We start from the raw sequence: 9538 nt of genomic DNA, 5'->3' as shown, positions 1-9538 counted from the left end.
AATTGTTATTCTCCCAATGTTCTAGATAGCAAATTTACTAAAGAGTGAGTTATAACATGGATATGCCTCTATCCATCGTGTTTTGTTACTTGTGATCACAAAGGCTAGGATGTTGTACCTCATTTTAAGCTATAAGAAGGTTATCGTGAGGTACCTTAAGGGCAGTATAGACATGTGCATATGTTATGGTGGCCAGAATACAAAAGTCATGGGGTACAATCTCTGATTTATGCAGGACATGCACACAATAGAAAGTCCACCTCTGGCTATGTCTTCACCTTTGCTAGAGGTGTTTTTGCTTAGATGTCTAGGGTATAGAAGTGCATGGCTCTTTCTACTATAGAGGTAGAGTATGTTGCAACCACTGAGGCTTGCAAGGAGGCTCTTTGGTTAGGCCGTCTAAACAAAAACCTTGGTATTACAAAAATGGTCCTTACATACATTTAGATTCTATGAGTGCTATCCAATCAGCTAAGAATCTAGTCTTCCATGTGAAGACAAAGCACATTGAGTTGCATTATCACTTTATTAGAGAGGTCATTTAAGACAAGTCTAGCGAGCTTATCAAGATCTCAGCTAACCAAAATCTTGAGATGATGTCTTTCCTCATCTTATTGTACTTTATATACATTTGTACTTTGTCACTTTTTTCTTTCTCTCTCCTTACCAAGGGCACATTCATCTTCAAGTGGGAGGTTGTTGGGGGTAAAGGCGCATGTGCCTATACCGCATGTATATTTACTACACTAATAGTACCCACACACGTACACTGCAGGTGGCAAGCGTCCATCACTATCACTTCATTCTTTATTCTTTCAATGACTAATAGAATAAGGGAGGCCAATCACACATTGTGACTATTGGAGTTCCCACATCTTGAGTCTCTTTCTCTTTTTCTCTCTTTCTCTCTTGCTTCATCTGCCATAGTGCACATATTTGGTACTTCTGCTTGCTGTGTTCTCACTCGAGTTTCTTCCTTCAACATCAATATGACATACTATATTGGCTTCCTAATTGCATTTTTTGCAAAACGCAAGTGTTAGGAATCAAGGCATGACTTTACAACTTCTAGGGTAAACTCATCAATTGCATAACATGACATGATGACACGCTCCACCCCAACATGACACATGCTCATGATGCCACCAACTCAGCATGACATACGCATTGCCCCATGTAGAAAATTGACCTAAAATCCATCATTGTAGCTCCAACACCTACAACACCCTTGATCTATGGCTCTTGCTTCACCATATCCCTAATGTCTATATATATATATATATATATATATATATATATATATATATATATATATATAGAGAGAGAGAGAGAGAGAGAGAGAACATGGACCTCAAAATATCAAGAGCAAGGCTAGGAGAGAAAAAGGGTGAGACAAAAAGCAATGGGATGAGAAGCTGCTAATAAAGAGAGAGTGTGTGCATGTGTGCATATGTGATGATGAGTGCCACCCAAGATTGGTTGTCCCATTGGTAGGCTTAGGGTGGTTTAGAGGGGGTTGGGAGGCTCATGGAGTTTCGGTAACTCCCTTTGCCACAATAAGATGAATGTAATGATAATAGAATAGATGATAGCACACTCCTAATGATTACAATGAGTAGCACCGGATTGAAATTTTTTTATGTTTGCACAAGACCTTGACAATTTACAGGTGACAGTTTCCCACACGATCCATCTCCAAGAGTTCAAAGTAGTGCAACGTCAAGACCCATCTAATGAGGATCAAGTTGTTGCTATGAGACACCTTTAAGGACAAATCAGTTGGATCCCAAATCCAACCATCCCTCCCTCTCTCATGGGTAAAAAGGGTTCATATGATAAGGTAGATAGGAGTTGCAAATGCTCTTAGCTTCTTGACATGTTTCCCAAAATGAAGAGGGTATGTTATAAGTTGTTAGTCATCTACATGGTAGCACACCTTACTCTCTTATTTCTCATGCAATAATTTATCATCTCCCCATTTATTATCCATTAGTCATGAGTTATATGCAAAAAAATATGCTGAGTACTTTTAACTTCTTGCGCTTGGAAGGTATTGTAATCTTTAACTCTAAAAAGTAGTTTGAATCTTAGGCTAAGTAGTAATTAGAACTTGCACACCTATCACTTCTTCCTTTAATGTTCTAGAAAACTATGGATGTGAATGCAAGGGAGCAACTAGGAGATCAGCATGGTGATGGCAATAATGCCATGAAGGTTGCTAGCAAGATTGATTCTTATGGCTACAAGTTCAAACTCACCAAATCAAAGCTCCCAACATGCTTGCGTAACCATGGTTGTGAAGTTGCAACAAATTCATGTTCAAAAGGAATAATATTTTCCATAAAGGTCACGCTAAAATTGCACACTTGGTTATCATCATTTTGCTATTAAAAGCATGTCTAACAATTGTATTAATAGGGTCTCATGTGCCATGTTCTTTTGGTTTATTGGGAAGTATGTGTTCCAAGGATGAGCTCTCGATCACTTTTTGTCATGCATAATCAATTAAAGGCTCCTTTTGAGAACTTATTCATGATTCTTTAGTGGGATTCAAAATTAACTTGGTCTATCATTTCCCATAGTTTTTGGTTTTTATCAAAGATATATTGCTTTGTGAATGCCATAACTTTCACCAAGCTTCATTGTTGACACTAGATCTTTTTTAGGTAGAGTATTGCATGTGGCTCTAGCTTTGATCTTTGATAGGTAGCTAAAGGTTTTGCATGTAGTGGGACAAGAAAAAGAAAGGACTTGAATTTTTTTTTGTGGTAGGTGCTAATAAGGACATGAAAGCTCTTGATGTGGGCTCAAAGAGAGGACATGTACTCTTTAGGAAGAAAGGAAGCTTCAAACAACAAGCTAGAAGGTAAAACCCATTTGAGGTCACTTATGTTTACACAATACTCTTGGTAATGAAAAGTTAGTCATAACTTTCATTAAGGGCATGAATCCTTATACTAGGAATTTTTGTTCCCTAGAACAATAAAGGCATGTGTGCACAATATGATCACCTATGTATGCTCATTAAAAAATATGACATACATCTTTACAAGAAACCAACACTAGTGATGCAAAACTCCAAGGTTATTATGCTTGATCCAAGGTAGTGGGAAGTACTCAGGCAAATTGATTGTAGCTTCCATTTTAGATGGCTTAAATAAATACACCAAAGGAGAGTATGGAATGAGTTATAGTTTCGGAGCTTATGCTTCAATTATACTTTAAAGGGCCACGTTTGTATTGTGGAGATTGGAACATGGCCATAAGTGAAATTGGTAGATTGCATCCTTCAAACTCCTCACCAAAGAATAATTAATTCATGATTCTATAAGAGCTCTATAGGTGATGACAAGTGTATCTAGTTTCATTAAAAATTGTGCATCTTCACATGTGCTTACTTTGTCTAATAGATAGATGAACTAGAAAACTACCCACATAAGAAATGGATTATAATGAAAGTTGTAATATATGGCACATTCCTTCTAACCTCAAATGGAAGTCCAAACCATTTGATAGTGTTACTTTGAACCTCCCTCCCCCACAACCATCCAAAATGAATGTGTACTTAGTGGTAGATGGTATATTTATATGTACTCTTTGTAGAGTGTGTTGCAATATTTTTCACATCATGCCATTGAAGTAATGAAGCACCATTTTTCATCCTACCTCCCTCCCAAAAAAAAAAAAAAAACCCCTCCCAAGTTACTAATAACCATATTTTATTCATGGTTTAACAATAAGCATCCCATACTAAGTGGCTGGTTTAAAAAGCACAAGGATGAAATATCACTCTCATAAAAACTTGCAGAACTTTGTTAGTTCCCTCATAAAAGCTCAGACCCCACTCAAGACAAGTAGTTAGCATTCGTGATTTATGTTGCATGTGCAAGTGTATTCTCATGAATGGTGTGCTATAATTAAGAAGCTAAGGGAGAATGATAATGGAAGAGCGATGCGATAGGTAAAAGATGAGTAGGTGTACACTCCACATGTTGCTTGTGAATGATGATGGACATAACACTATTGCCCACATTTAATAAGGTCAATTTAGACTTTTTATATGCTAGTTTCATGTGAATGATGATGTTACATGAGAACATTGCCCACATTCAATAAAAGCTCTATTTGAACCTTTTATATGTTGAGTTGCAACTGTAGATAGTTCATGTATGCTAAGCATATCATATAAAGAGATATTATGTGAAAAAAGGCATTTAAATTTGCTATTCTAGCCTTGCTCATGAGGTTTACTTAGGTGGAATGTTATGAGTACATAAAAGAGAGATGCATATACATTCTAAGGGAATGCTATTGCATTTCAAGCACCCCTTTACGTTGGGCTAGATATGACAAGCTTATGAAAATGGATTCAAAGAGAAGAAAACCAAACAAATTGATTGAAAGATCCAAATACTTTTTGCTAGAGTTATCGTCATGTCATGCTAAACAAAAATATTTTGGACGACAGGGGGTAGCTCCCTTGGTTATTGCAAAAGGATCCTCAAAAATTGGTGCTATTAGACTTCAATCTTGATTTGGTTCCTTTGGAATATGAGTGGTTCCATATTATTGTTCAAGGCTCCTTTACCTTTAGCTAATACTCATTGTTTTGCCTGGGGCTTGTGGTGGTGACAACCCACATATTATTCACCTTTATGACAAGGATGAGAATGGAGTGAGAATCCTCTACTACTTTTGAATGCAATAGATAAATAGTACTTTTGATCCTCTTACAATCTTGTGCCCTTGATTTAAGAGGAAGGGATGTTGAGAACGATCATGTAATGTCATTTGGATTAGTTGTGACCAATCAGGCACACGGCATCAGCCTACAAGGTCATGAGAGCTAGTGGTAAAGAAATTACAACATGCAAGAAGTATATAAAGCACATGTATATTGATATCTTAAGCATTGCTTAGTTACAATTAAATAGTCAATTTCGTTCTTTCTATCAATGCCCAAATGGTTTAGATATATCTAGTTTGCAACTTAGAGGCAAAACCACATCGATCGCCACCTCATATGAGTCAAACCAATGTTTTTCTTTTGGAGTCCCTATGAAAAATATGCCCAAATATTTTCTTATCAAAGCTCATTTATCATCTAGACTTGTCATGTTAAGTAAGACTTCCATACATATACACAAGGCACATACACATTTGTACTCACTTACTTATCTAATGTTAAATAACAAGTGAAATGCATGCTTTATGAGAAAACGATATATGGAAGTTAAGTTTTGGATTCATTGTTCCTCTTTATATTGTAATCTAGGTATTTTTTGGTGATAAAAACCCTAAAAAAACTTAGCTTGTAGCCATATTTTTCTCAATGAGAGATTATTTTTTGTATGAATACTAGCCAAATTTTTACACCTTCCTTAGACCTCTTTTATAGCGAAACTTGTGAAATTTTGCACAAAAAATACAAACTACATATGAAACCATGATGTGCTTGCCATGTTAGAGTTGAATGGTCTCATGTTTGTGATAATAAAAAATGAAAAATTATAGAGCACTACCCTAGACCTAGGTAAGAACTCCAACTCATTGGAAACTATTGCACATCTCAAACCCAAAGAATAATGGCACCAAGGTCAATGTCATATCTCAAAACATATATACAAACACACATAGCCTTCCCAATGCCGCTTGCTAGGTGTAGCCATATAGCATACCACAACTTGCACTGCAAATGCTCTGTTAGGATGAGTGGCTATCATGGCATACACCAAACCACCACTGTTAAGGGATCTTAGCCATCTCGGCCTTCTGGTCATCAAACTGTGGACAATCAGCATGACTAACCTTCACATGAGAAGGCAAAGAACAGCCAAAGGCTTAAGATCTTGCATATGAAACCACTCAAGGACCTTCTAGATGTACACCTTCTATGACAAGTAAAGGAGCCCCTTAGAGTGATTGCGCATGATGTGCATCCCAAGAATATGTGAGGCATGTTCCATGTCCTTCATCTCAAAGCTCCTCTTGAGCTAACTTTTCAAGTCATTCAGCTCATCATGAGTACTCCTAGCAATTAATATATTATCCACATAGAGTAACAAAATCATAAGGCTACCATCATAAGCCTTCTTTGTGTATAAACATAGATCCATATCGTTGCCAATATATCCTTGTGAATACATGAAAGCATCAAACTTGTGGTACCATTCCCTAAGTGCCTACTTAAGGTCATAAATGCTCTTTCTTAGCTTGCACACTAGGTGCTCCCTACCTTTTTCTTCAAAGCCCTTAGGTTGCTGCATATAAATCTCATCATGTAAGTCCCCATATAAGAAAGATATCTTGACATCCATCTGATAGAGGTCCAGATCTAGCTATGCAACCAAAGCCAATACCAAGCGTAGGGTGGTCATCTTGACTACAAGAGAGAAGACTTCACCAAATCAATACCATGCTCTTACTTAAAAGCCTTAGCAACTAATCTAGCCTTATATGATGGCTTGGGACATGCAGGGATGCTCTTCAACTTGTACACCCACTTGTATGGCAAAGCATGCTTTCCACTAGGCAAAGGAACCAAATCCCATGTATGATTTTGCTGCAGTGAGTCAAACTTTGACTACATGGCCCTCTCTCACAAGTGACTATTACCTCTATGCATGGCCTCATCATAGGTAAGAGACTCATGAGTATCTCACCATAATATAATCCATGGAGAGTGCAACCTGATTATATGGGCTGTAAGGCCTATATATCCTGTCTAACATCACGGTCTACTAGAAATAGGTTGATATTTATTTCTAGTAGACTACAAAATGGGCTGTAAGGCCTATACATGTCTAATATCATGGTCTTGGGTTGCTGGAGCATCAACTATTGCATGATGTCTAGCTAGTTGTATAGTAATAGGAGGCTCCTTCTCCTGAAATATCACCCTACATATCTCAACAACTTGCTCAAGATACTTATGTATTTTCTCCTCATAGAAAAAAACATCATGGCTATGGATGACCTTCCAAGCTTGCAGATAGGCGATAGCCCATCTCAACTGCATCCCCACTATAACTAAGAGAGACACATTTCACAAACTTAGGATTTAGTTTATTGCACTTGTTTTTAGAAACATGGCAGATAGTCTCATAACTAAAGATATGTAAATGAGCATATGATGGAGGTTTTTTAAACTATATCTCCTCGGCAACCTGATAGTCAAGAGTAGTGCATGGGGGTCAATTAATCAAATGTATAATAGTAGTAAAACTACCTCAGTCCAAAAGTGTTGCCATAAGCCTACCTCACTAAGCATACTATGGACTCTCTCCTAGATTGTCCTATCCATGTGCTCAACCATACCATTTTGGAGTGGGGTGTACGTAGTGGTCAACTCATGATTAATGCTCCTCTCATCTCACAAAATTGATCAAAGGCTTTAGATACACACTCACTTCCATTGTTAGATTATAGGCATTTCAGCCTATACCCAGATTAGTTCTCAAAAAAAGTAAGTCAATGTTGAAACATAGCCAAATCTTTTGACTTTTGCTTTATGGGATATGCCCAGACCTTATGTGAGTAATCATCAATGAAAGTAATGAAATACTTCACACCACCTAATGACTTGTAGGGCATAGATCCACAACCATCAAAACGAATGAGAGCTAGAGGCTCATCCATGCACATAATGCCAGATGTCTTATGTGAACTATGTGTCTACCTATCATAAAGACAATGATCACAAGAATCAAAATATTTCTAGTCAAGGGGTGGAAGATATTACAAATGGGTAAGCATTTTCATTCAATTTAATAATATATACCTAGGGCAATGATCATAACAATACATGTGGTACTATAGCCATTACTAAAACATCATTGATAGACTCAGATACAAGTAAGAGACAAAGGGTGCCAGACTTGGCACCTCGTGCCAGAACAAGATTCCCATGAGTAATCTTCCATGAGGAATTCCTAAATGATACAAAGTAATCCACATCATCCAACTGTCTAGAATTTTTATCAAAGCTGAAACATGGCATATATCATGCAACATAAAGATACTACTTGAAGCAAACTATAGCTGTACATCTCCAATACCAAGTCAATACCCAATCTAGCAAATCCTTCATGTTGTGATAGGAGTGGAACCACCCTCAATGAGGTGTAACATGAAATAAAGTTTCTAAATCAATAATCCAATACTAAGTATAGGTAGACCGAACATCAGTCAAATGTAAAGTGTCAAGAGAAGAAGTTGTTGCAAGTATGTAATCATCATCAAAATCTGTCCGCACAACATTACTCTCTTTAATCTTGATGCCAAACTTGCTAGGGACAATGTTGTGATCATTATTCTTGTTATACACTTTGGCCTTTCCCTTTTCCTTATACTTATTATCATGGATTTTATGGCATTGTCGTGAAAGGTGGAGCTCGAGTGGAAGCACACAAGTGGAAGTAAGAGCTATGACGAATGGAGCAAGGGAGAAGAGAGAGAGATGTCGTATGTGGAAACTTTAACAATCACAATATGTGAGCTCAATTGCTTGCTCAAGTTGCTTATGCATCTTCTCCTCATGGAAAACAACATCATGGCTATGGATGACCTTTCTAGCCTACAAATCCCATTGGCAATAGACCATCTCACCTACATCTCCATAACCAAGAAAGATGCATCTCATCAATTTAGGAATCAATTTATTACATTTGTCCTTGTAAACATGGCAAAAAGCCTCACATCCAAAGACATGCAAATGACCATATAACGAAGGTTTTCTAGATCATACATTCTTTGCAACTTAACAACCAATAGCAATGCATGGGGACCTGTTCATCAAGTATATAACAATAGTAATTGCCTCACTCCAAAAATACTATGCTAAGCTTGCTTAACTAAGCATACTATAGAATCTCTCTTGAATCATCCTATTCATGCACTCTGCAATAGCAATCTAGGGTGGGTGTAAGGGGTGGTCAATTAACACTTAATATCCCACTCATTGAAAAACTACCCAAATTCTTTAGAAACATATTCACCCCCATTATCTAACCTTAGGCATTTTAGCTTGTACCCAAATTGGTTCTCAACAAGAGTAAGTGAATGCTGAAAGGTAGCCAATACATTTGATTTTTGATTTATGGGTTATGCCTAGACCTTGCAAATAATCATCAATGAGAGTCACAAAGTACATCATAGCACCTAGTGATTAATAGGACATGGGACTACATACATCATAATGAACAAGATCTAGATGCTCACCCATGCGCATAATGCCAGACTTCTTATGAAAACTATGTGTTTGTCTACCATAAAGACAATGATCACATGAACCAAAACATTTATAGTTAAGGGGGAAAGATATTGCAAACAAGAAAGCATTTTCATTCCCTTTAAGGATGTGCCTAAGGCAACAATGCCATAAAGACACATGTGGTATGTTAGCCATAGCCAAAACATGGTCAGATCAAGATAAAAGCAAGAGATAGAGGTTGTGAGCCTTGGCATCTCGAGCAAAGATAAGATTCCAACGGGTAATCTTCCATGCAAAATCACCAAAAAATACGTGGTATCCTGCATC

This window comes from Lygodium microphyllum, chromosome 30 (genome assembly GCF_053477565.2).
Source record: "Lygodium microphyllum isolate KBCC chromosome 30, Lygodium_microphyllum_v1.1.10, whole genome shotgun sequence".
Taxonomy (NCBI): Eukaryota; Viridiplantae; Streptophyta; class Polypodiopsida; order Schizaeales; family Lygodiaceae; genus Lygodium; species Lygodium microphyllum.
The sequence above is the reverse complement of the archived record's forward strand: the minus strand, read 5'-3'. Positions refer to the sequence as shown.